This window comes from Camelus dromedarius, chromosome 1, assembly GCF_036321535.1.
Source record: "Camelus dromedarius isolate mCamDro1 chromosome 1, mCamDro1.pat, whole genome shotgun sequence".
In the NCBI taxonomy this organism is placed as follows: Eukaryota; Metazoa; Chordata; class Mammalia; order Artiodactyla; family Camelidae; genus Camelus; species Camelus dromedarius.
The window spans coordinates 15,162,901-15,183,760 of record NC_087436.1 but is presented as its reverse complement, the minus strand read 5'-3'; positions in this window follow the sequence as shown (position 1 = coordinate 15,183,760).

Below are 20,860 nucleotides of genomic sequence, written 5' to 3'. Positions count from 1 at the left end.
GAATTTAATAGGAGAGCAGCTGTGGGGCTGCTACAAAAACCCAGGCATGAAATGAGAGTGGTTTGGAGGAAGGTGGCCGGCGGAGGTGATAAGACAGAGTCTACCTTTGTTTGGGTGCTGAATGAAGAAGCCACAGGACTGGCTGCGAGGTTGGATGTGGTGTCACTCATGGGCCCACTGCCCTAGAGTCGCTGCCAAGGTGCACAGAGATTTTTGTGACTCCTGCCCTCTCCTGCTCCGGCTCTGATGATGACACCTCGACACAACACTGTGGGTCATATTTGGGGTTTGCTTCTGCCTTGGCTGGTTTTTGCCCTGGGCACTTGTATAGCATTTGCTCACACACAGGAACCTTATTTTGCTGCCCTTCTGTTTTCTGAAACTCAACTTCTCGCTGCCCTTGCCAGGACTGCCCGCAGATGCCCAGCCATTCTCCTGGAGCCGAGAACAAGAAGCGTCTGCATCTCCCACACCACCACCTCATTGTGTCGATAATTCCTCCACCAGAGTCTCAGATTCTGAGACCAGATGTCTCCTTCTTTCCAACTCTGCTCCAAGCCTTAATTGCTTCATGGTAGACTGATGTTATGATGTTCATACTGGCGTTTTTGTTTTCTTGCTTCCAGAAAGTGAACCGCCAGCAGCAAGAATTATCATTGTCCAGCTCCATTTTCATCATCCCACAGTCCCTTTCAGATTCCCATCTTGGCTTCCAGTTCTTTCTACCCTGATCTCCTCAAATAAATTTAAATTGTTTAGCATTTTTTTGATAAATGTTTCCACCACACCCTTTTCATCGTCTGTATGTATGTATATAATTTTTGACTCACTCTGGCAAACCATTTCGAGAACTGTGAGCAAATCAAGCAAACATAAGGTCTGAATTGGGGAGAGGTTTCCCCCATTTCCGTGCTCTGGTCGCACCTGCCAAGCACTGGAGAACTGACCATCCTAACAGTCATTGTACTAATGACTACCACTGGGAGGGGTAACTCATTAACTGTGAATCTTTGTTTTTCTTCTTAGTGTACGTTAATTAATTGGCATGCAAGTCGTTTATGCAATGCACCAAATATTTCTATTCTCCTGATACACAAAAGAGGATTGTACTTCCTGGCCTCTTTTTGGTTGGATGGGGCAATGGGATTAATTCTGGCCAATGACTTGAGGATGGAAGTAATATTTATAATTTATGAGCCAGTGCATGTAATTGCCAGGAAAAGACTCCAGAGCCTTCATTCCCTTTTGGGATGTTGGCCTAGATCACTGAAGGTGGGAGGAGCAGAGCCCTCTGGCAACCTGTGATGGACGGTCAACAAGACTGAATTACTCTGTTTTGGCCACTACAATTTGAGGGTTGTTTATTATCACAGCATCACCTCACCCACCCTGTCTGATGTATTCAGATCATCTCTCTGGTGATAGTTATCTGAGAACCAGGTCTCAGGCAAATGAGGGTTTGGTTAGATGTAAAGGACAAACCTAAGTTAGATGCTGGTCATGGGGTTCCAAGAATGATGGTACCAAAAAGGGGAACAAGGTTGCATATGGAGGAAGTAGAAGGACCCTGAAGGCAAAAATGGAGCGATCTCTAGGGTTTCTCTAAGGTTGGTGACAGGAAAAAGATTTAGTGATCTCTGCCTAACACATGCCTCATGCCAGATGCCTTGCAGCTGGTGTCCTGATCAGGAGGGAACTCCTGTTACATGGGATGACAAAAAGGCAAGGTCTCCATCTCACCACCTCTGGAGAGGATGGCTGCCACCACCAGTTCACTCCGCTCCACACTGATCATTCAGATCATGGACAACAACTGGGAGGAGACACTGCAGGGTCAGGAGAACTCAGCACAGCCCGATGCTGTGTAAGTATCACGGCGTGTCCAAGGAATGATTTCTAGCTTCCTGTAGATACCATTAGTGAAATTGCAATATCTGTTTCTAGGACCGCCTTTGCCAGGATCATTGTTTCCTGGTTTGAACTTGGAGGGGAGGAGGAGGGAGAAGTGGGTGCCCTCTGCCTCCCTCCTTGCCGTGTGAAGCCTGGAAAAGGAGCCTGCTGTTTAGAAATTTGCTTTGTTTTTAACTGGCGAGAGAAGGCTGGTGAGAACTTCTCCTTGTGTTATGATTTTGTGACTGTGTGAAGTCAATCTGCGAGCAGTTTCGGCTCTCCTGAGCTGTCAGTGACTGGGAGGCTTCAACTCTGATGAAAACCGTGACAGAAAAAAATTACCATCATCCAGGGACAGGCAGGAAGAAAAAGCCAGCATAATACTGATGAGAAGGTAACTGTGAAGAGGCTATTATATTTAGCGCCTTATTTCAGCACAGAGAAATCTCCTCAGGGTTGCTGTTGATAGAACCATTGCCTTGTTAATGGATGTGGTGGGGCTTTGACACCTGGGGGAGAAAGAGGTAAGAGGTGTGGCCACCTGGAGTCATGTGTTCGCTAGAAGTTCTGCTGGTAGCAGCGAATGGAAGCCATAGCTGTGTTCTCTGCTCTGAACCAGTGTGGTTAAGAGACCAGCAGGGAAAAGGACTCTAGGTTTTAGTTCAACAATCCAGCAAGTCCGGTGAACTGATGGAACCCCATCCAGCACCTCGCCTGAAGCCTCCCTCCGCGGAGTCCTCAAAAACATCCTTTGTTGTCCCTTTTGCCACCAGAGCCATCCTCTGTCCCCAGATCACCCAGAACATTTCTTTGCTACCTGCTCTACCCTGACTCTGGCCTCCGTGTAACACCGCATCCTCTGGTCTCGTTGACTTGGGGCCTTTCTAGGTGACTCCAGCTACTTGCTAAGCTCATCTGAGCTAAATTGTTAACGTTGCTAATGGTTTAAGGTGTTAGTCCTTCCAGCTCATCTATTTGCATCTTAACAGGGACCTTTCAGCTTGCAGCCAAAGGTGTTACTACTTAGAATCTAGGGCACACAACCAAAGGCTGCTGGGAGGGGGGGTGGCATTTGGGAACATGAATCTGTTTGGGGGACTTTTTAATTACACCAGGTAAGCAGTGCAATCCTTCGCCCAGCCGTGCAGGTTTGCAATGCAGCCTCCTATTTGCATTCCGGGACTCTGCATCGCCCCAGTTCTTAGAATCAGATAAATGCCACGTCTTTTAACCACCTTTCCTTTATTGAAGTCCTTCGCACAGCACTGCTTGCTGGCCTTCTCTCTCCTGGCCTTACTGTAAGTGGGTTCCTCATAATACATTTGAATACATTTGAGGGATGCACAGAAACCTGTCATTTAAATAATATAGGTAGTCCTGTGTCACAGTTCCACGTGGCTGAGAAACAGGAGTGACTCTGAAAGGGCAGGAAACTAACAAAGTGGCCTCCCTGATGCTAAAGCTATTTGCTGATTCATTCTTTTTTTAAAAAAATTTTTTTATTGAGTTACAGTCATTTTACAATGTTGTGTCAGATTCCAGTGTAGAGCACAATTTTTCAGGTATACATGAACACACATATATTCATTTTTTTTCACTGTGAGCCACCACAGGATCTGCTGATTCATTCTGATTTAAAACTCTTACAACTTGTTTTTCCCTGTTCTCTGACAACCCCCCACCTCTGCTTCACTCGCTCAACTGCTTTTGTGCTCAACAGCCCCCAACCTTCCTGTTACACTCTCCACTCCCTAAACATTCTCTACCCAGAATAGCTTGTCCTTTAACCCAGAAGCTGGATTCTGGGAAGTGGTCACAGGCTGACAGCCTCAGAAGAATGAACAGACCCTCCTGAGTTTCTCCATAATGGCATGACGTTTCTTGGATTCATCAAGTTTAAGAGAAATACAGCACCCCAGAAAACACCCTGACTGTTGTTGCCTTTCTGTTCCATCAGGTTTTTCTATAAAGCCTCAGGACCCCAACCCCAAGACAGATTCACGGTCTCTGAGGCATCAGCCTGCTGTGACTCCCTTTCCCTGGCAAGGCAATAAAGCTGTTCTTTTCTAATTCTCCCAAAACTCTGCCTCTGAGTCTTAATTTGGCTATCGGGGCAAAGAGGCTAGTTTTTTGGCAACAACTCCACTGCTGGACTGGGAAGTGCCTCTGATAAACAGAGCTGCTCTTTTGGAATAAAAATTTTGTCTAAGGACCCCCTCTATTTACCAACTATAGGTGTAATTAAGGTGAAACTCGGCTTGCACTTAGCATGGAAAGGACCCTGGGTGTGGTTAGTCACGCACACACACACGGGATACTTCCTATGGGTAAGTCATTTTATGTTAAAAGCAAAGGGCTCTGTGGTGAGTGGAGGGAAAATTGACAGTAAGTATCAAAAGTCACAGACACAGAGAACAAATTAGTGGTTACCAGTGGGGAGAGGGAAGTGGAGGGGGGGAAAGATAGGGATAGGGGATTCAGAGGTACAAACTATTATGTATAAAATAAGCTGCAAGGATGTACTGTATAATGCAGGGAATATAGCCAGTATTTTGTAGTAACTATTAATGGATAGTTAAAAATTGTGAATCATTATGTTGTACACCTGTAATTTATGTAATATTGTACATCAACTATATGTCAATAAAATTTTTTTTAAAGTACCAGAAGTCTTAAAATGTGCATATTCTTTGATTCAGCAGTTCTAAATCTAAAATTTATCCTAAGGTATTAGAGGTGTTCATAAAGAATTATGCACAAGAACATATGAGGATATTAATCAGAGCACTTTTAATAGCAAAATACCAGAAATAATTCACATAACAATGGAGGATTAATGAATGGCTATAGTATTTATAAACTAGGAAACTAAAAATTAGCCATTAAAATTCCTATCTTGGGAAAATAATTGCATGGTAAAATGCTCACAATATATTTTTGAGTTAAAAATGTAGTTTATAAGAGATGGTGAGTTTAATCTAAGTTTTGTAAAATGTATGTAATATAGGTATGGAACTATGTCCTATATTTACTTTTAGAAGCAAATATACTAAAATGTTTTATCTGAGTGCTTCTATGAGTGATTTAAAATTTCTTTATATTTCAAATTGTCAATGAGAGTTATTACTCTTATAATCAGAAAAGGATGATTTAAATAACAAGGATTTACTTTTATAATCAGAAAAGGGTTGTTTAAATAACAAGGATTTACTGTATAGCACAAAGAGAACTATATTCAATATCTTGCAATAAGCTATAATGGAAAAGAACAAAAAAAGATACATACATGTAAGTGTAGCCAAATCACTTTGATGTCTACCTGAAGCTAACACAATATTGTAAATCAACTATACTTCAATTTTAAAAAAATTTTAAAAAGAATGATCAAAGAAGATAAAATTGATTTATTCAAAAATTCAACACAGAAAACCTACCAAGGTATTATGTAACATGTATGAAGGCTTGGAAAACTATGGGGAGCCTAACAAAGGTTGTTGGGACCGTGTGAGAGAAGAGTTCTGGTTTTGGATTCCAGCAAAACTGGGTTGATCCCTAGTTCTGCCTCTAAACTTGTGATGTATTATTTAACCTAAGCTTTAATTTTCACTTCTGGATAATGGGAACAATAAAACCCATCTTCTGGAGTTATCTTGAGGATTAATGAGGAGCATTAAAAAACAGTAGTTCTTATTTTTCATGGCACAGTGTTATCAGGTGTCCTTCCCAAACCCCTCCGCCTCGTCCCTCTTAGTCTCCTGTGACAGTCACACTGGCCCTCTTTGCCATCTCATTTATATTCACTAGCCATCGTTGTATTATATACGTTGTATTATTATTTAGCCATAGCAAAGCTAACAAATCAGGTGATGACTGCCATTGAAAAGACGGCCTGTTATACTCAGAGATCCCAAAAGGAGGGGCGCGCCATGCTATGGGGGCCACATGGGGGAGGGCCAGGGTTAACCTGGGGTGGGGAAGCTTGGGCAAGAGTTTTATTGTGGTTTCTGTGTGAAGGAACAGGCAAGGCAGGGCAAGTAGACTTAGAATTAGCTAGTTTGAATGATTTCAGAGAGCTCTGGGGCACAGGGGCTGTCCCTAGTTGTCTGGAACCTGGCTTGGGGTGAATAGTGGCCCAGAATATAAACACCCTATAAAGGAGGTGGTTGAGGTATGGGGTCTGGACAGGATGGTTCGCATATGAAAAGTGTGGGGCCCTTTATTATCTCTAGGAATTGGCTATCCCAGGGAAGGGCAGTCCTTCTGGGGTCAGCATCAAAAATGCAGAATAAAAAAGATAGGACTTATATAAGGATAGGTTGGGGGCAAATTAGTGATTTTACCTTTTATCCCCTCTGTAAGGAAAAGGCTCAGAGCCTTGGCATATCACACAACCTTTGCCAACCTCTGTTCTATAGAATCGTAATTATTTTTGCTTTTTGACTGTCCATTCCTGTGTAACAAACCATGCCCCCAATGTAGTGGCCAAAAACAACCACTTTCCTTGCTTATGATTCTGCCATTAGGGCTGAGCTTGACCAGGTGGTTATTTTGCTGGTCTCACCAATGGTCACTCACATGACTACATTTCGGCTCACCAGGCAGCTCTGGGCTGGCTCAGCTGGGATGCTGGCATGGCTGGGTCTCTCTCTCTCTGAACTCTCTCTCCCCCTCTTTCTCTCTCTGTCCTTGAGGGCTCAGGGACTCACCTTTTCCTAATGATCTTTTCAGCAGAGAAGCCAGACATCTTACACAGCACTTCAGGGCTCCCAAGAATGCAGAAGTAAGAGTTTCCAGGTTTCATAGGGCTTAGCCCTGAAACAGGAGCAGCGTCTCTTCCCCTGCATTCTCTTGGTGGAAGCAAGTCACAGACCTAGCCCGGATTCAGTGGGAGGGAAGCTCACAGGGCATGAATTCCAGGACGTGTGTGTATCAGGAAGAGTATTCTTTGGGTCCATCAATGTAATGGACCGTCAAGGGAGGTGAGGAGGAACATTCATTCTAGCAACCCTTTCAGAGCCCCTGAGACGGGGAAAGAAAGAGAATCTTAGAGCCATGTCACCAAAACCAGTGAGGACACTGTCATGCTGTTGATTCCCATCCACAGGGGCTGCGTGAACATTCTGGGCTTTCTCCTAAAGAAGTGACAAGATAAGGAACCATAATTGCTTTGTAGAGAAAAAAGCCTTGAAAAGGTAGGGTCCAATTTTCAATGAGAAGACCTGAGAGAATGAGATTCTGTTCTATTTTTAGACAAAGTGTACTAGGTCACTACTGATCAAAGAGTCACTGGGAAGACTCGATGTGAAGACCAGACAGCCACTGGTTTGAAGTCTCATCAGCCAGTGAAAGAATGTTTCTTTTGCTTTATAGGCTTTTAATAGAAGAAAGTGTTTTGTGAAACTGAATAATTTCTCTTTAAAGAAATAAAAGGAATCCTGGGAAGCATTAAGATCCATGAATCTTGCTAAATGCCAAGTTTCCGCCCCGATTTTACTTTTTCTCAAAGAAAACAAAAAATCACCTAACTACCATTGTTGCTTTAAATCCCTGGATTGGAATTTAGATTCTAGGGGTAGTTTGCTCAGCTGAGGTCTCTGAGGACTTCGTCATGTAAACGGGTCTGCTTTCTAAAGTGCCTGGAACGAGCTCAGACTCTCCCAACACAGCGCCCCTAACGGCAGAGGGGAAGAACGCATGCCTGGGCTCCTTTCTAGTTCTAAATGTACCTGCAAACAGGTTTATTTGATATCTCTTTTTAATCTTTAACATTTATGCTAATTTTCCCTTCTCCATAATACATTCATAGTTGTTTTAAAATGAATTTGCTAAAGCATTATCTCTCATTACTTATCCCAGGGCTGGCCAAGGGTATCTCTTTCCTTCTCTGGTTTCCTTCTAGTTACTTGACAATCATTCATTTTGTTTCAGGTTCGATTGTTATTTGGCAAAGATTAAATTTTTCCCCTTGACCTCCATGGGAAGAGTATACATTCTTGCCTCCATATTTTTCAATAAGTTCTGAATTCTGCTTCTAAGTTTATCCCACCCTGCGTAGTCTCCCTCAGTTTTTAGGGTAAACTTTAGAGTTCTCTATCTTTATAGCTACTCTCCCATCATTGCTTTGTAGTTCTTTCTATTCAATCTCCTATTTCGAATGTGATTTCTGTCTACTGATTGGATCTGTGCTCAGAAGGCTTCCATGACTCCATCCTCATCAGTTTTTCTTTTACTTTACTAATTACTAATTTTTAGCTTCTTTGATAATTTCCCCTGCCTCGTTCATCCCCTAATCAGCTATATATCCAGGTTTCTGTTTTCAGCCCTTTCCATAGTTTTCCTGGCTAATCTTACCCACGCCCATGAATTCTGTTATCAATTCTGTTTTTCTGATTATTCCTCACATTTTATCTATAAAGAGTGCAATCCCTTTTTTTGAGGGCTGGACGTCTGTTTTTATCAGCTCACTGGACATCTCCATGCGAAGGCCCTATGGCACTTCAAATTTAAGTGGATTCATTGTATCCTCCACAAAATCTGTTTCTCCTCCTGTCTCCCAGTCTTAACAGCACTATCCCTTCAGTTAGCCATGTTCGGAACGTTGAAGTTATCTGTGACACCGCCTCCTCATTTCCCAAGCCTGGTTACCAAAATCCTGTTGACTCAAACTCTAAAACATACCAAAAAACCCCTCTGTTTCTCTCTAGTCCAGGGTCACACCATCTCTTGCTTGGGCTTTTTCTTAGTTAGCTTGGGCTGCTACAACAAAATACCAATGATTGGGTGGCTTAAACAACAGACATTTATTTATTATAGTTTCAGAGGTTAGGAAGCCCAAGATGAAGGTACCAGCGGATTTGGTTCTTGGTGAGGGCCCCTTCCTGGCTTACAGATGGCTTTCTCCTTGCTGCATCCTTACATGGTGGAGAGAGCACTCTGGTGTCTTTTCTTCTACTCACATGGGTACTCGTTCCATCCTAGAGGCTCCACCCTCATGAACTCATCTAAACCTAATTACCTCCCAAAGGCCCCACCTCCTAATATAAGCCCTTTGGCGGATAGGGTTTCAACATACGAATTAGAGGGGACACATTCAGTGCACAGTGGGCTTTTCCACTGATGTCCTAACTGGTCCCCGGACTTTCAGTCTTTCCACCCCTTTTCTATGCAGCTTCCAGGTGCATCTTTGTACAATGCAGAAATGGCACGTCACTCCCTCGTGCGACGCTTTCCAATACTCTCTGTACTATTTAGCCATGGCATTTGCAGGAGGTCAGACTCAGGTCCCAACCCTTTCATTTTAGCTCCATTTCCAATAACCCCTCCTCTCCCCCACCCTCCCTTCCTTGCTTCCCTTGCTAATACTCTTTCTTCTGCCCGCATCTGCTTGGCAAGGCAAACACTACATGTTTTCTGACCCAGCTCAAATGTGATGGCTTTTGTGACGCCTCCTCCCCGGGCAGAATTAATCACTCCCTTGTCTGCTATTTACAGGTCAGTGGTTCTTGATGCTGGCTGCATGTTAGAATCACCTGGTTCTCCAAAGGAGCTATATGTATATATAAAGTAAGAAATTCACTCACACAATTATAGAGCCCGACCAGTCCCAAGATCTGCGGTTAACAAGCTGGAGACCCAGCGGGCGCCAATGGTGTAGTTCCAATCTGAAGGTCAGCAGATTAAAGACCCAGAAAGAGCTGATGCTTCAGTTCAAGTTCAAAAAACAAAAAAACAAAAAATAATGTCTCAGCTTAAAGGCTACCCGGCTGGAGGAATTCCCTCTTATTCAGAGGAGGAACAGCCTTTTTGTTTTATTCAAAAAATACAGAAATAGCAGAATGATGTTTGATCAACTATCCAGGTGCTTGGTGGCCCAGTCATGTTAATAAATAAAATTAATCAGCACCCCTGGGGAACTATTAAAATATACTACTATGTCTGGCCCCATCTCAGGGGTTCTGACTTCACTGGTGAGGGGTAGAGTCTGGGCATCAGTACATTTTGAACTTTCTCCTGCAGCCAGAGGGGAAAAGCCAGGTAAATTACTCATATATTTGCCTCTAATAAATGGTAGGATTTTTGAGGACAGGGTATGGCCTTCCCCTACCTCACAGCCTGCCTCCATGGCAGGTAGCAGCAAATGCTGAACTGAAGCTTCGTGTTTAATTGAATCACACTATAGCATAACTCTTCTAGGTTGAATTGTGCCCCCCCTAAAACTATTTGGGATCTCCCAAATCCAAGTGATGTTGTGAGTCTCTCGAACAATTTTTCTAGAAAGGACCATCTGAACTGGTCTCACTTTGCAAACCAGCCAGAGGTCCACTAGAAATGAACAAAGCAGGCACTTGGCTTATCAAGTTATCCTTTCTTCCGCAGAGCTTGATCAACCCAGGATTCAGTCATCAGATCACATTTCTGGGTCTGTGAAATTCAGGATGAGTCCGTGGGCTTGGGTGCCCCTGTCAAGGTCACTGAGAGGCACGGCTTGCTCAGCCATCTGCCCCTCACCCCGTGAAGTCTCTTCAAATTAAACACCACACCCTGTGGTAAAATTGTTCCTACTCTATAAATAGCCAACTTGGCTTGAGTTGCAATGAAAATGCTACAGAGGAAGGGTGTCAGAGAGAAGAGAAAGGAAAGGCCACAGACTCAAGGGCAAATTTCTTGGTTGGATGACTCCAGTCTCTAAGGAATCCAAGAGCTCTCTGTGTAAAGGAGGTGTCCCCGGTGGGCTCTCCCCTGACAGCTCTTGTGACTTTCTGTTACGCTCTCATCCACTCAAGGGAATGTTTCCCTTTTCCTTCCGCATTTTCTTTTTTCATGCTTGGCTTTATTTGGGGTCAGGAAATGGCTACGAGGTTAATTTAAGTGCACAGGCCCCTTTCTGTGGCCTTGTGTACACTTAAATTTCAATCATATCATGATGGAATTAAAACAGAAACCGGCCACAGGCAACACATGGTTATTGGTGCTCTCTGCAGCCATGTCGTTATAATATCATAATATAATTTTATGACCGGCTGGTCTACAATTTTATAGGGCTGCTGCAAACCTCACATCTGCTCCCAGAATTGGGGGGGCTGGATCCTCCCAACTTCCCTCTCCTGTTTCTGTACTATTTTCTCTGACTTTTCTGCCTCAGCCCTGACCCAGGGCTCCCTCTTCTTGCTGGCCGATTCCTTGTGGCCGTCACCACTCCAGGATCAGTCCATTTCTGCCAAAGCTTCTCAGCCTGTTTTGTTTTTTTCTTTTTGGGGGGGTGGGGGTGGGGAAGTAATTAGATTTGTTTATTTATTTTTAGAGGAGATACTGGGGACTGAACCCAGGGCTTCATGCATGCTAAGCATGCACTCTACCACTTGAGCTATACCCTCCCCCTTGACCTTGTGTGTGTGTGTGTGTGTGTGTGTGTGTGTTTAAATTGAAGTATGTCAGTTTACAATGTTGTATCAATTTCTGGTGTACAGCACGATGCTCAGTCATACATGAGGTATACATGTATTCGTTTTCATATTCTTTTTCACCTTAAGCTACTACAAGATATCGAATATAGTTCCCTGTGCTGTACAGTATGAACTTGTTTTAATCTCTGCCTTTTGCTGATTGCCTACTGCCCCCACTGCTCACGTTCCTCCCGCCCCAGCTGATGCCCTGCCCTCCGTGCCCCTCCCCACCCCACCCTCAGTGTCATCCATGTGCCAGCCTTTAAATCCAGTTCCTCCCTCGTGCCCTGTGGTGTCAAGTCAGACAGAAAGGCTGTGCCTAGCGGCAGGGATTCTCGGCAACACGGAGAGGTTCACCTGGTTCCGGATCCTTCCATCTCTGGGGAAGCCGCACATCATACTGGTAGACTGCGGCATCTTTGGGTGCAAGGCGGGTGCGGGATACAGAGAACCCCAGGGTGGAAATGCTCCTGAACTCATCCTTCCCAGAGGCTGGGTGTTTTTTGTTTTTGTTTTTTGTTTTTTTTTTAAATCTCTGCTCCTTTCAATAGAAGATGAGGCTTCAGCATCTGGGATGACTTCGAGGTTAACTTCCACGTCTGTGTGATATGCTGTGTGCTTATTTCTCGCTGTCCGTGGTTCCCTGGGGGTTAGCAAAGCAGGTCAGAAAGGCCGCATATTAGGAGTGCACTAGATGGCTTGGCTTGCTCTTACTGCCCTTGACCCGGGTCACCCCACCTCGGGACTATTGGAGGGTGTCTGTAAGATGTCGCTTCTCCAAGCGAGGTCTGAGGCAGAGCTTGTTAGAAATACAGACTCTCAGGCTCCACCCCAGAGCGGCTGAATCAGAATCTCATTTTAACAGGATCCCCACCCAGGTGGTTCAGCTTGAAGGACGGTGGTCCCCGGGGCCGGGTTCCAGTGTGTTCCAGCTGAGCTGTTACACTCAGGTGCGTGCTGTCACTGGGGCAGGAGGAGCCGGCCCATTGCTCGTGGTGCCATGGCAGGCAAGCCCTCGAGAATGTTCGCGGGCTAAGTGCATTTACAGGTTATCAGCGTGTCAGCACAACAACCTCTTTATGGGGATTGTTTAATTAATGTTAATTGCTCTTGGCCTGTCGTGTGACTTGGGCAGGATTTATGGAAAATCACCATAATCTAAAACCCTATAAAAGAGTCATTGCTTTTAGAGGCCTTGTAATTCATGCCTGGAGGCACCTTCTGATCCTTGATGAATCACCCGGATGTATAAATACTGCCTGTATTTGCATAATTCTCAGAGGCATCCAGACACTTCATTCTGAGGAGGGGAGGGTGCATCCAGGTGGAGACCAATACTCCTCATACTTACCGGGTGGCAGTTGGTGAGTTTGCTTTATCAAGAGAGATGATGTATCTGGTTTTGCTACCCAGTTCTGTGCATTCATGGATCACATAAATTTCATTGTTGTTGTTGTTGCCTCCAGCCCCAACATGTTGAAAAACAAACATGTTGGGGCTGGAGGCTGGAGGAAAAAGAAACTGAAAAATGGGTTTCCAAGCTCAGAGTGAACATTTCAGAGGCCCCACTTCTCCCAGGAGGGTAATAAGTGTAGGAAATAAATTACGGTTGAAGATGATTGAGGCAGAGTATGAATTAGTCCTAAAGACACCTACATACCTTTCAAATGAAAGGGAATAGAGAGATTAAGAAAGAAGTCAAGGAAGGGCAGAGAGAAAGGGGGCAAGGATGCCTCAGGTCAATGATGTGCAAAGTTGTTTCCACCTCGCTATGATACCCACCCCTCCTCTCTTGGTGCCCTGCAGGTCCCGGAGAGAAAGGAGCTTGAAATAAAAGTTATAGAGACAGGGGATGGTCCATGGGGAGCCGAGGTACCATTAGGAGATGCTTGTTGACTCCTTTCCAACGGCAGGCATCTCTGAGACCACCACTGACAGGTCAGAGGGAGAGAGAGTTGGACTGGGGACTCACCTGCCTGTGCCAACCCCACACCTGAGATCACAACCATTTGGGTAAAGAACATGTTTGTTTTTCAACATTGACCTGAGGCATCCTTGCCCCCTTTCTCACTGCCCTTCCTTGACTTCTTTCTTAATCTCTCTATTCCCTTTCATTTGAAAGGTATGTAGGTGTCTTTAGGACTAATTCATACTCTGCCTCAATCATCTTCAACCGTAATTTATTTCCTACACTTATTACCCTCCTGGGAGAAGTGGGGCCTCTGAAATGTTCACTCTGAGCTTGGAAACCCATTTTTCAGTTTCTTTTTCCTCACAGTGAATCTTGTCTTACTTCAACCTTGGAGACAATCTCTGGCGTGGTTCTGAGAATGTCTTTATCCTTGTGCATTCCCCAAACACAGAGTGGCATGGCCTTGCTCAAGACAAGACCAAATCCTACCCATCTTCCCTGAGTCAGGCTTATTTATTGTTAATTTTTTTTTTACACTTGCTATTTTTTCCAAGCTCACTACAATCCTGTGACATAAGTCGGGCAGGTATAATGCCGACATCACAGATCAAGGAACAAGGTCAGGGAGGCTTTTTCAGGAAGCAGAGCTCAGCTGGGATGAAGGCTGCTGGTTCCCTGTTCCAGGCTGTCATGGGGACCCAGGGCCACCTTGGCACAGTCCATCCAGGTCCTCTGCAGGCCCCTGCTTTCAGGCACCGTGGTCGCAGCAGCACTGTGCCCTCTGGCCACCCTCATGAAGGCTCCTCTGCCATGTGGTGGGGGCCCTCCATCTACGCAGGGGGGACCAAGGTCAGGAACCTCACTGAGCACAGACCACACCCTCCTGAGCTTGGTTTGCCATCCTGCCGTGAGCACAGGCCCCCCATATGTCAGCACCTCGGCGCCCCATAAATCCACTGGAGTTCTTCTGTGACCCGCCTGTGGCTGGAAGGCTCTGCCCCTGTTGCAGGTCTCCGAGGCTGTGTAGGGCTCCGAGGCTGTGTAGGGCTCGGGCCTGGGAGCCGTGACCCATTTTCTACACTGAGCAGGCAAATGCCATCTGCTGGCTCTCTCGCCTAGATGATTCAAATTCTCCCAAACCCAGTTCCACTGTCACTTGTCATTTGTTCTGCGTCCCAGCTTTGCCTCGTCTGCTAATCTGAAGATCTGAATTTCTGTCATTTCACTCCTTGCAATCTGCCGATGAATTGACGGAGATTCAATGATTCCCAGAAAAGAGAGAAGATGCCTCCTTCCCTCCCTTATTAGTGAGCCCGGGGCCGGGGGACACAAAGCTGGCCACGCCTTGATGATTCCTGGCCCAGGAGCAGACATGCCAAAAGGCTCATCCTCCAGTGAAACAAAACAAAATGGACAAGAAGCTTATAGTACTGAATATTAGCTCCCTTCCATACCACACTAGGACTAAGCTCCCGCGGAGTTTCGATAGTCTTGTTTGTTGATAGATCCCCGGAACCAGAAGAGTGCCTGGCACGTGTTGGGGCTCAGTATGTAGTGAACTGAGTTTCAGTCTGCATTATTGGCCCCAGTTCTCATCCTTCCCTTATTCACATCTTTGCTGTGAGACTAGGCAGCTCCTCTAGGGGAGTAGATTATCTCCCTGCTGCTTTGCTTTGGGTGGGGCCGCGTGGCTTGCTTTGACTGATGGCAGGGGCTGGGGAAGTAAGTGACAGTGTATGAGTTCCCAGTTGAGGCTCGTAAGAGCTGCTGCACATTTCAGAACTCTCTTTCGAGTTCCCTCACTGCCCTGAGAAAAGTATGTCCTGGCCAGGCCCCTGGTCTAAGGAAGTTGAGAGACCGCAGTCGAGGTCCAGACCTGCGGACTTGCAGTGTAGACTGGACTGTCCCAGCCTAACCTTGACTCTTCGCTCACCCCACCACACCACAATGGGTGAGTGGGTGCAGCCAAGTTCAACAGAGCTGCTGCAGTTGAGCCAGCCCACTGTCAGATGGATAAACTATGATATTGCTATTTCAAGCCATGGAAATTTGGGATGATGTGTTACACAGCATTATTGTAAAAATAGCCAATTGATACCTCTGTCTGCTATCTGGTTTCTTTCAGAGCCTGGACGTCTAAGGTATTATTTACCCTCATGTTTGTTCTAAAACCAGGGGTTGGCAGATTGGTCCATAGAGGCTCAGATGGTAACTATTCCAGGCTTTGGGGCCCACATATGGTCTCTGTTGCATGCTTGTCTTCCTTCCTTTCTTCCTTCCTTCCTTCCCTCCCTCCTTCCTTCCTTCCTTCTGTCCTTCCCAGGCACATTTTATAAGAGGGCCTCTAGCTGATGAAAGGAGCTCTGTGAATCACTGAATCTGTCAGTTCATTTGTAGGTTGCAAATAGTAGCATGACAGAAATTCAGATCTCCAGATTAGCAGATATTGCAAAGCTGGGACACAGAACAAAGTGATGGTGAAAATGAATTTAAGAGAATTTGAATCATTTGCGCTGGAACTTTCATTTGTACCCTGGCTCTGGCCCCCTTTTAATTTGAAGGATATTAAGAACTGACTTCAGGATCCTTCTAGTCCTTTTCAGCATTTAAAATTAAAAAAAAATTAATTTATTATTTTAAAAAATAGGTTCATTTGAGTACTAATCAGCCGTTAAAAAGAACAAAATTTTGCCATTTGCAGCAACACAGACTTGGAGGGCATTATGCTGTGTGAAACAAGTCAGACAGAGAAAGACAAATACTGTACAATATGACTTATATGTGAAATCTAGAAAAGATAACAAACTAGTGAATATAACAAAAAAGCAGACTTACAGATATAGGGGACAAACTAGTGATTACCAGAGAGTGTGGGGAGGGGCACTACAGGGGTGGGGGAGTGGGAGGTACAAATTATTGGGTGTAAGACAGCCTCAAGGATGTACTGTACAACACGGGCAATAGAACCAATATTTTTAATAACTGTAAATGGAGTGTAACCTTTAAAAATTGTACAAAAATTTTAAAAAAGTAAAAAATGTATTCAATTAAATGGTGCAAAAGCCAAAAGGTACAAAATGGTATATAGTGAAAATTAAGTTACCCACTCACTCTTGTCCCCTTTGTCCTCGAATTCCCCTCGGTGGAGGCAACTACTGTGACAAATTTCCAGTACATCCTTCACGAGATCTTCTTTACCCATAGAGGCATATATGAGTATATAGTTTTTCTTTTTAAGCAAATGAGAGCATGGTCTACATGTGTACATGGGAGAGCATCCAATATCAGAGCATCCTGTTTTTGAATGAAAGTGTAGCATAAATTGAAAGAGTTTGGACTTGAATTATGCAAGATGTGGCAAAACCTGAGCTTCAATAAAGGTGAAAACTTCTCAAGAATTTTGTCTTCAGTTTACCCTAAGCAGCAGTCAATAACTATGGCCCACTGTCTAAATATGGCCCACCCTTGTTTTTATAATTCCTGTGAGCTAACAATGATGTTTACTTTTTGAAAAAAAATCAAAAGAAGAAGAATATTTCATGTCACATGAAAATGATATGAAATTCCAATCTCAGTGTTTATAAATAAAGTTTTATTGGGACACAGCCACACTCAGCCATTAATGTATTGTGTAGAGTTGCTTTTGTGTTACAATGGCAGAGCTGAGAGTCTGAGAACCATAAAGTTTAAAATATTTACTGTCTGAATATTTGCAGAAAAAGTTTGCTGACCCCTGACCTAATCACAAATATAGTTCAACTCTTTGATCATTTAAAATTTGGTGATGAGTATATATGGTCAGCACATATTTTCCTTGTGAGAATTAAAGAATTCCCCAAGGTGTTTCACTGGGAGAAACTCTGGAATCTTTTGACTGGGCTGAATCTATTGTAATTTTAAATCAAAAAGAAAACAGATTCATCTTATTTGAAATCCAAAAGCCAAGGTACAATAGTTATCAAAAATTATTTAAAATTTCAATTAAAACCAGATTTGCTAATGGATTGGAGTGAATAACTTCCTAACCTTTCTTGTAAGCATGTTCTTAATGTAGAAATTAGCTGTACATTAGCAAATAAAATATGAAAGAGAGTTTGTCCAAAAGGGAACTGACTTTTGGTTCTTTTCATTCTCAGAGATGAATCAGACAGAACAGCAAATGGCCTTGTTCGGGTCTGGAGCTGAATAGAATTTTCCAGAGACAGTAAATCCTTATTCATGTGTTATTTAGGAAGGTATTATGGCTAACAGTGTTTTTGCTCTTAAGATTTAAAAATGAAAATATAATATATATAAGAGTTCCCCCCCTTTTTTTTTTGCAAGAGTAATGTTAGTATTGTATATATTTATAGTTACTTGCATTATTCAAGAGTCTTAAGGTGATCTCTCAACTTAAGTAAGCATCAGAAGTTTTAGAAAGCCAAAGGAAGAGCAAAAATCACTTCAATCATGAGGAAAGTTAATGTTTCAGATATTTCAGATCCTGTATTTATTCTGATGATGGAGAAAAGCAGTAAATTAAGAAGAAAAATTAGCCAACAGGTAACACACAAGAAATATAGCTAGAAAAGAAATATCTCTGACCAGCCCCACTCATTTTTGACTAGTCTTTCAGAACTGGATATAGGAGTGGCAGGTGGAAATTGGGAACAGTAAGGATTATAGATAAGAGAGGAAAAAGAGTAGAGCATGCTCTGGAAAGCTATCCATCTGTGAACTTAAGAGCTGTCACGTATGAATTGTTTCCTCGAGGCTGCAATACTCAATATTCGATGTGATGTGAAGTTATGGGGGAGCAGCCATGTCAGTGTACTTGTTCTGTAGGAAAAGAAATTGAGGAACAGAGAGATTACTCTATCTAACTTAGTGCTCAAAGCTGAAACCATTATCAGACATTTCAAAATGGTTAACCAGTGATTCAGGTTTCTTCCTCAATCATGAATTGATGGTCTCCTATGTTCAAAGCACTGATCCAGGCATAGTAGGGCCCAAAGATGTGTGAAACAAGGCCCTTGCCTGGGTGGAACCTATGAATTAGCGAAGACACAATCCAAGGCACTAGGTCACACTTGGTAACGTCATCTGAATGAGCCTAAGAAAGGCTTGTGTCAGTTAGGCACAGGATAAGCTTCAGTAAATAAAAGAGGAGCATCTCCTACTGGGGGTTAAATGCAAAATGAAGAGTGGGGCATATAGGTCTGGTTCTAAGAGGTAGTGGGGTAAGCCCCTCTCTCCCCTGTTTTTATTAGAAATCTCACTTGGCTTGAATGAACCTCCCCTCAGGGAGGGTCGGGGGGCTATACTGATGGGCTCAGGGGGATATGGCAATTTTTATAGATAGGTTTCTCTTTTTAATCTTTGATCTAATTGGAATTTATTTTGGTGAATGGTAGATTTGTTTTTTTTCTGCCAAATAACAGATCATCTTAGCACCATTTATTGAAGAATGGAGTGTTTCCTTTTTCCTACTGATTTGTGAAAATATTCAGTCACCATTTACTGAAGGCTGTGTCAGGAGCTTTGATATATTTTGTAAGGACTTGTGCATCTTCTAGGTGACTCGGGGTCTGAAGTTCCTTCCTTGGTATGGTAAATTCTCGAGCTTTTGAGTCTTGCTGGGAAAGTGAGCTTGCCTTGACTTCAAAACTTGAAAATGCCAAGAGCTTACTTTCCCACACTCCTCTGCACTTAGGTGAGATGTGAGCATATGTTGAGGCTCAACCAATCAATGGATCCATTCAGGCTTCACAACTGGATTTATTGATCCCAAGAAGGTTGACTGAACAAAGGCCATTCTGATGTGTTATGTCAACAGTTCCTAATTTCCAGGAGCACATAGGGCAGGGCTCACTGTGACAGCCAAGTGTTCAGTGGTGCGGCTGGGAGTCTCCACATGCTCCTTGGTGCCAGGAATTTCTGCCATCCCGGCTGCCACCCAGTCTTCCATGATCCTTCCTTCCCCCATGTCTGGCTCCCAACCTTTTGTAAGCAACATAATAGCCTTGAATAAATTCCTCTTCGGCCTGAATTAGACAGAGTGTGTCTCTGTTGCTTGGAACTGAAAACCTTGATTGATACATGCAGGATAGCATTTGATTCTCAAGTCCTCACACCACCCCCTGCTTTTTTTTTGGGGGGGGGGCAAGGGAGGTAATTAGGTTTACTTATTTTTATTTATTTATTTTTTTAAGAGGAGGTGCCGGGGATTGAACCCAGGACCACATGCATGCTATACATGTGCTCTACTACTTAAGCTATACCCTCCCCCAAATCCTCACACCTTTTAAGATACATATCATCACCCCCATTAGATTTAGGTAATTTGTATTCAGTAAGAGTATTAACTTGCTTAAGAACACCCAGGTAGGAAGCAGTAGATATGGAATTCAAATCCAGCTTACACCACAGATGTTCTCTCTCTCTTTATATTATATGTGGCAGAAACTGTATATTGTTTTCTGGGTCCACACTCCATTGGTCTGGCCATTTATTCTTGTGCTGGTACCACACTGTTTTGTTGATTGCAGCTTTGTCATAAGTTTTAAAATCTAGTATAGCAAGTTCTCTTTTATTCTTTTAAATATTCTTCTTACCCCTTCCTGAATGTTTATTTTTCTAGATGAGAAATTTGGCAATATTGTAAAGTTGTTCCAAAATCACAGAGGGGTAAATTAGCAGATGTAATTTCAAATGCTTCATCCCTTGTGGAGTAATGGGAACCCTTGTACACAGTTGTGGGAATGTAAATTGGTGCAGCCACTATGAAAAACAGTATGGCATTTCCTTCAAAAACTAAAAATAGAGTTACTATATAATCCAGTAATTCCACTCCTGGGTATATATCTGGAAAAAAAAGAAAACTTTAATTTGAAAAGATACATGCACCCCAATGTTCACAGCAGCACTATTTACACTAGCCAAGACATGGAAACAACCCAAGTGACCATCAACAGACAACTGGCTTAAGAAGATGTGGTATATAAATACAATGGAATATTACTCAGCCATAAAAAGAATGAAATATTGCCATTTGCAGCAATATGAATGGACCTAGAGAATATTATGCTAAGTGAGTGAAATAAGTCAGACAGAGAAAGACAAATAGTATAGAGTATATCACTGACATGTGGAATCTAAAAAATAATACAAATAAATCTATATACAAAACAGAAACAGATTCACGGACATAGAAAACCACACTTGTGGTTACTAAAGTAGGAGGAGGGACAAATTAAGAGTATGGGATACAAACTACTATACACAAAATAGATAAGCAACAAGGATTTAATGTATAGTACAGGGAATTATACCCATATCTTGTAATAACCCACAGTGGAATATAATCTGCAAAAAAAACCCCCAGAATCACTATGCTGTACACCTGAAACTAACTATACTCAAACAACAACAACAAAAAGATGCTTCATCTTTAATATTATTTTTACATAACAAGGTTATGTGAGGTATTCGTAGCTCCCCTACGTGCATGTACACGCACACCCACGCTCACACCCACAAATATGTACTTATGTGAAAATTTTGGGTTCCTATATAAAGACTTTTTGTTCGTTAGCTTCAGCACATCTGAAAATTCTCCAGACACAGAAACTGTAGC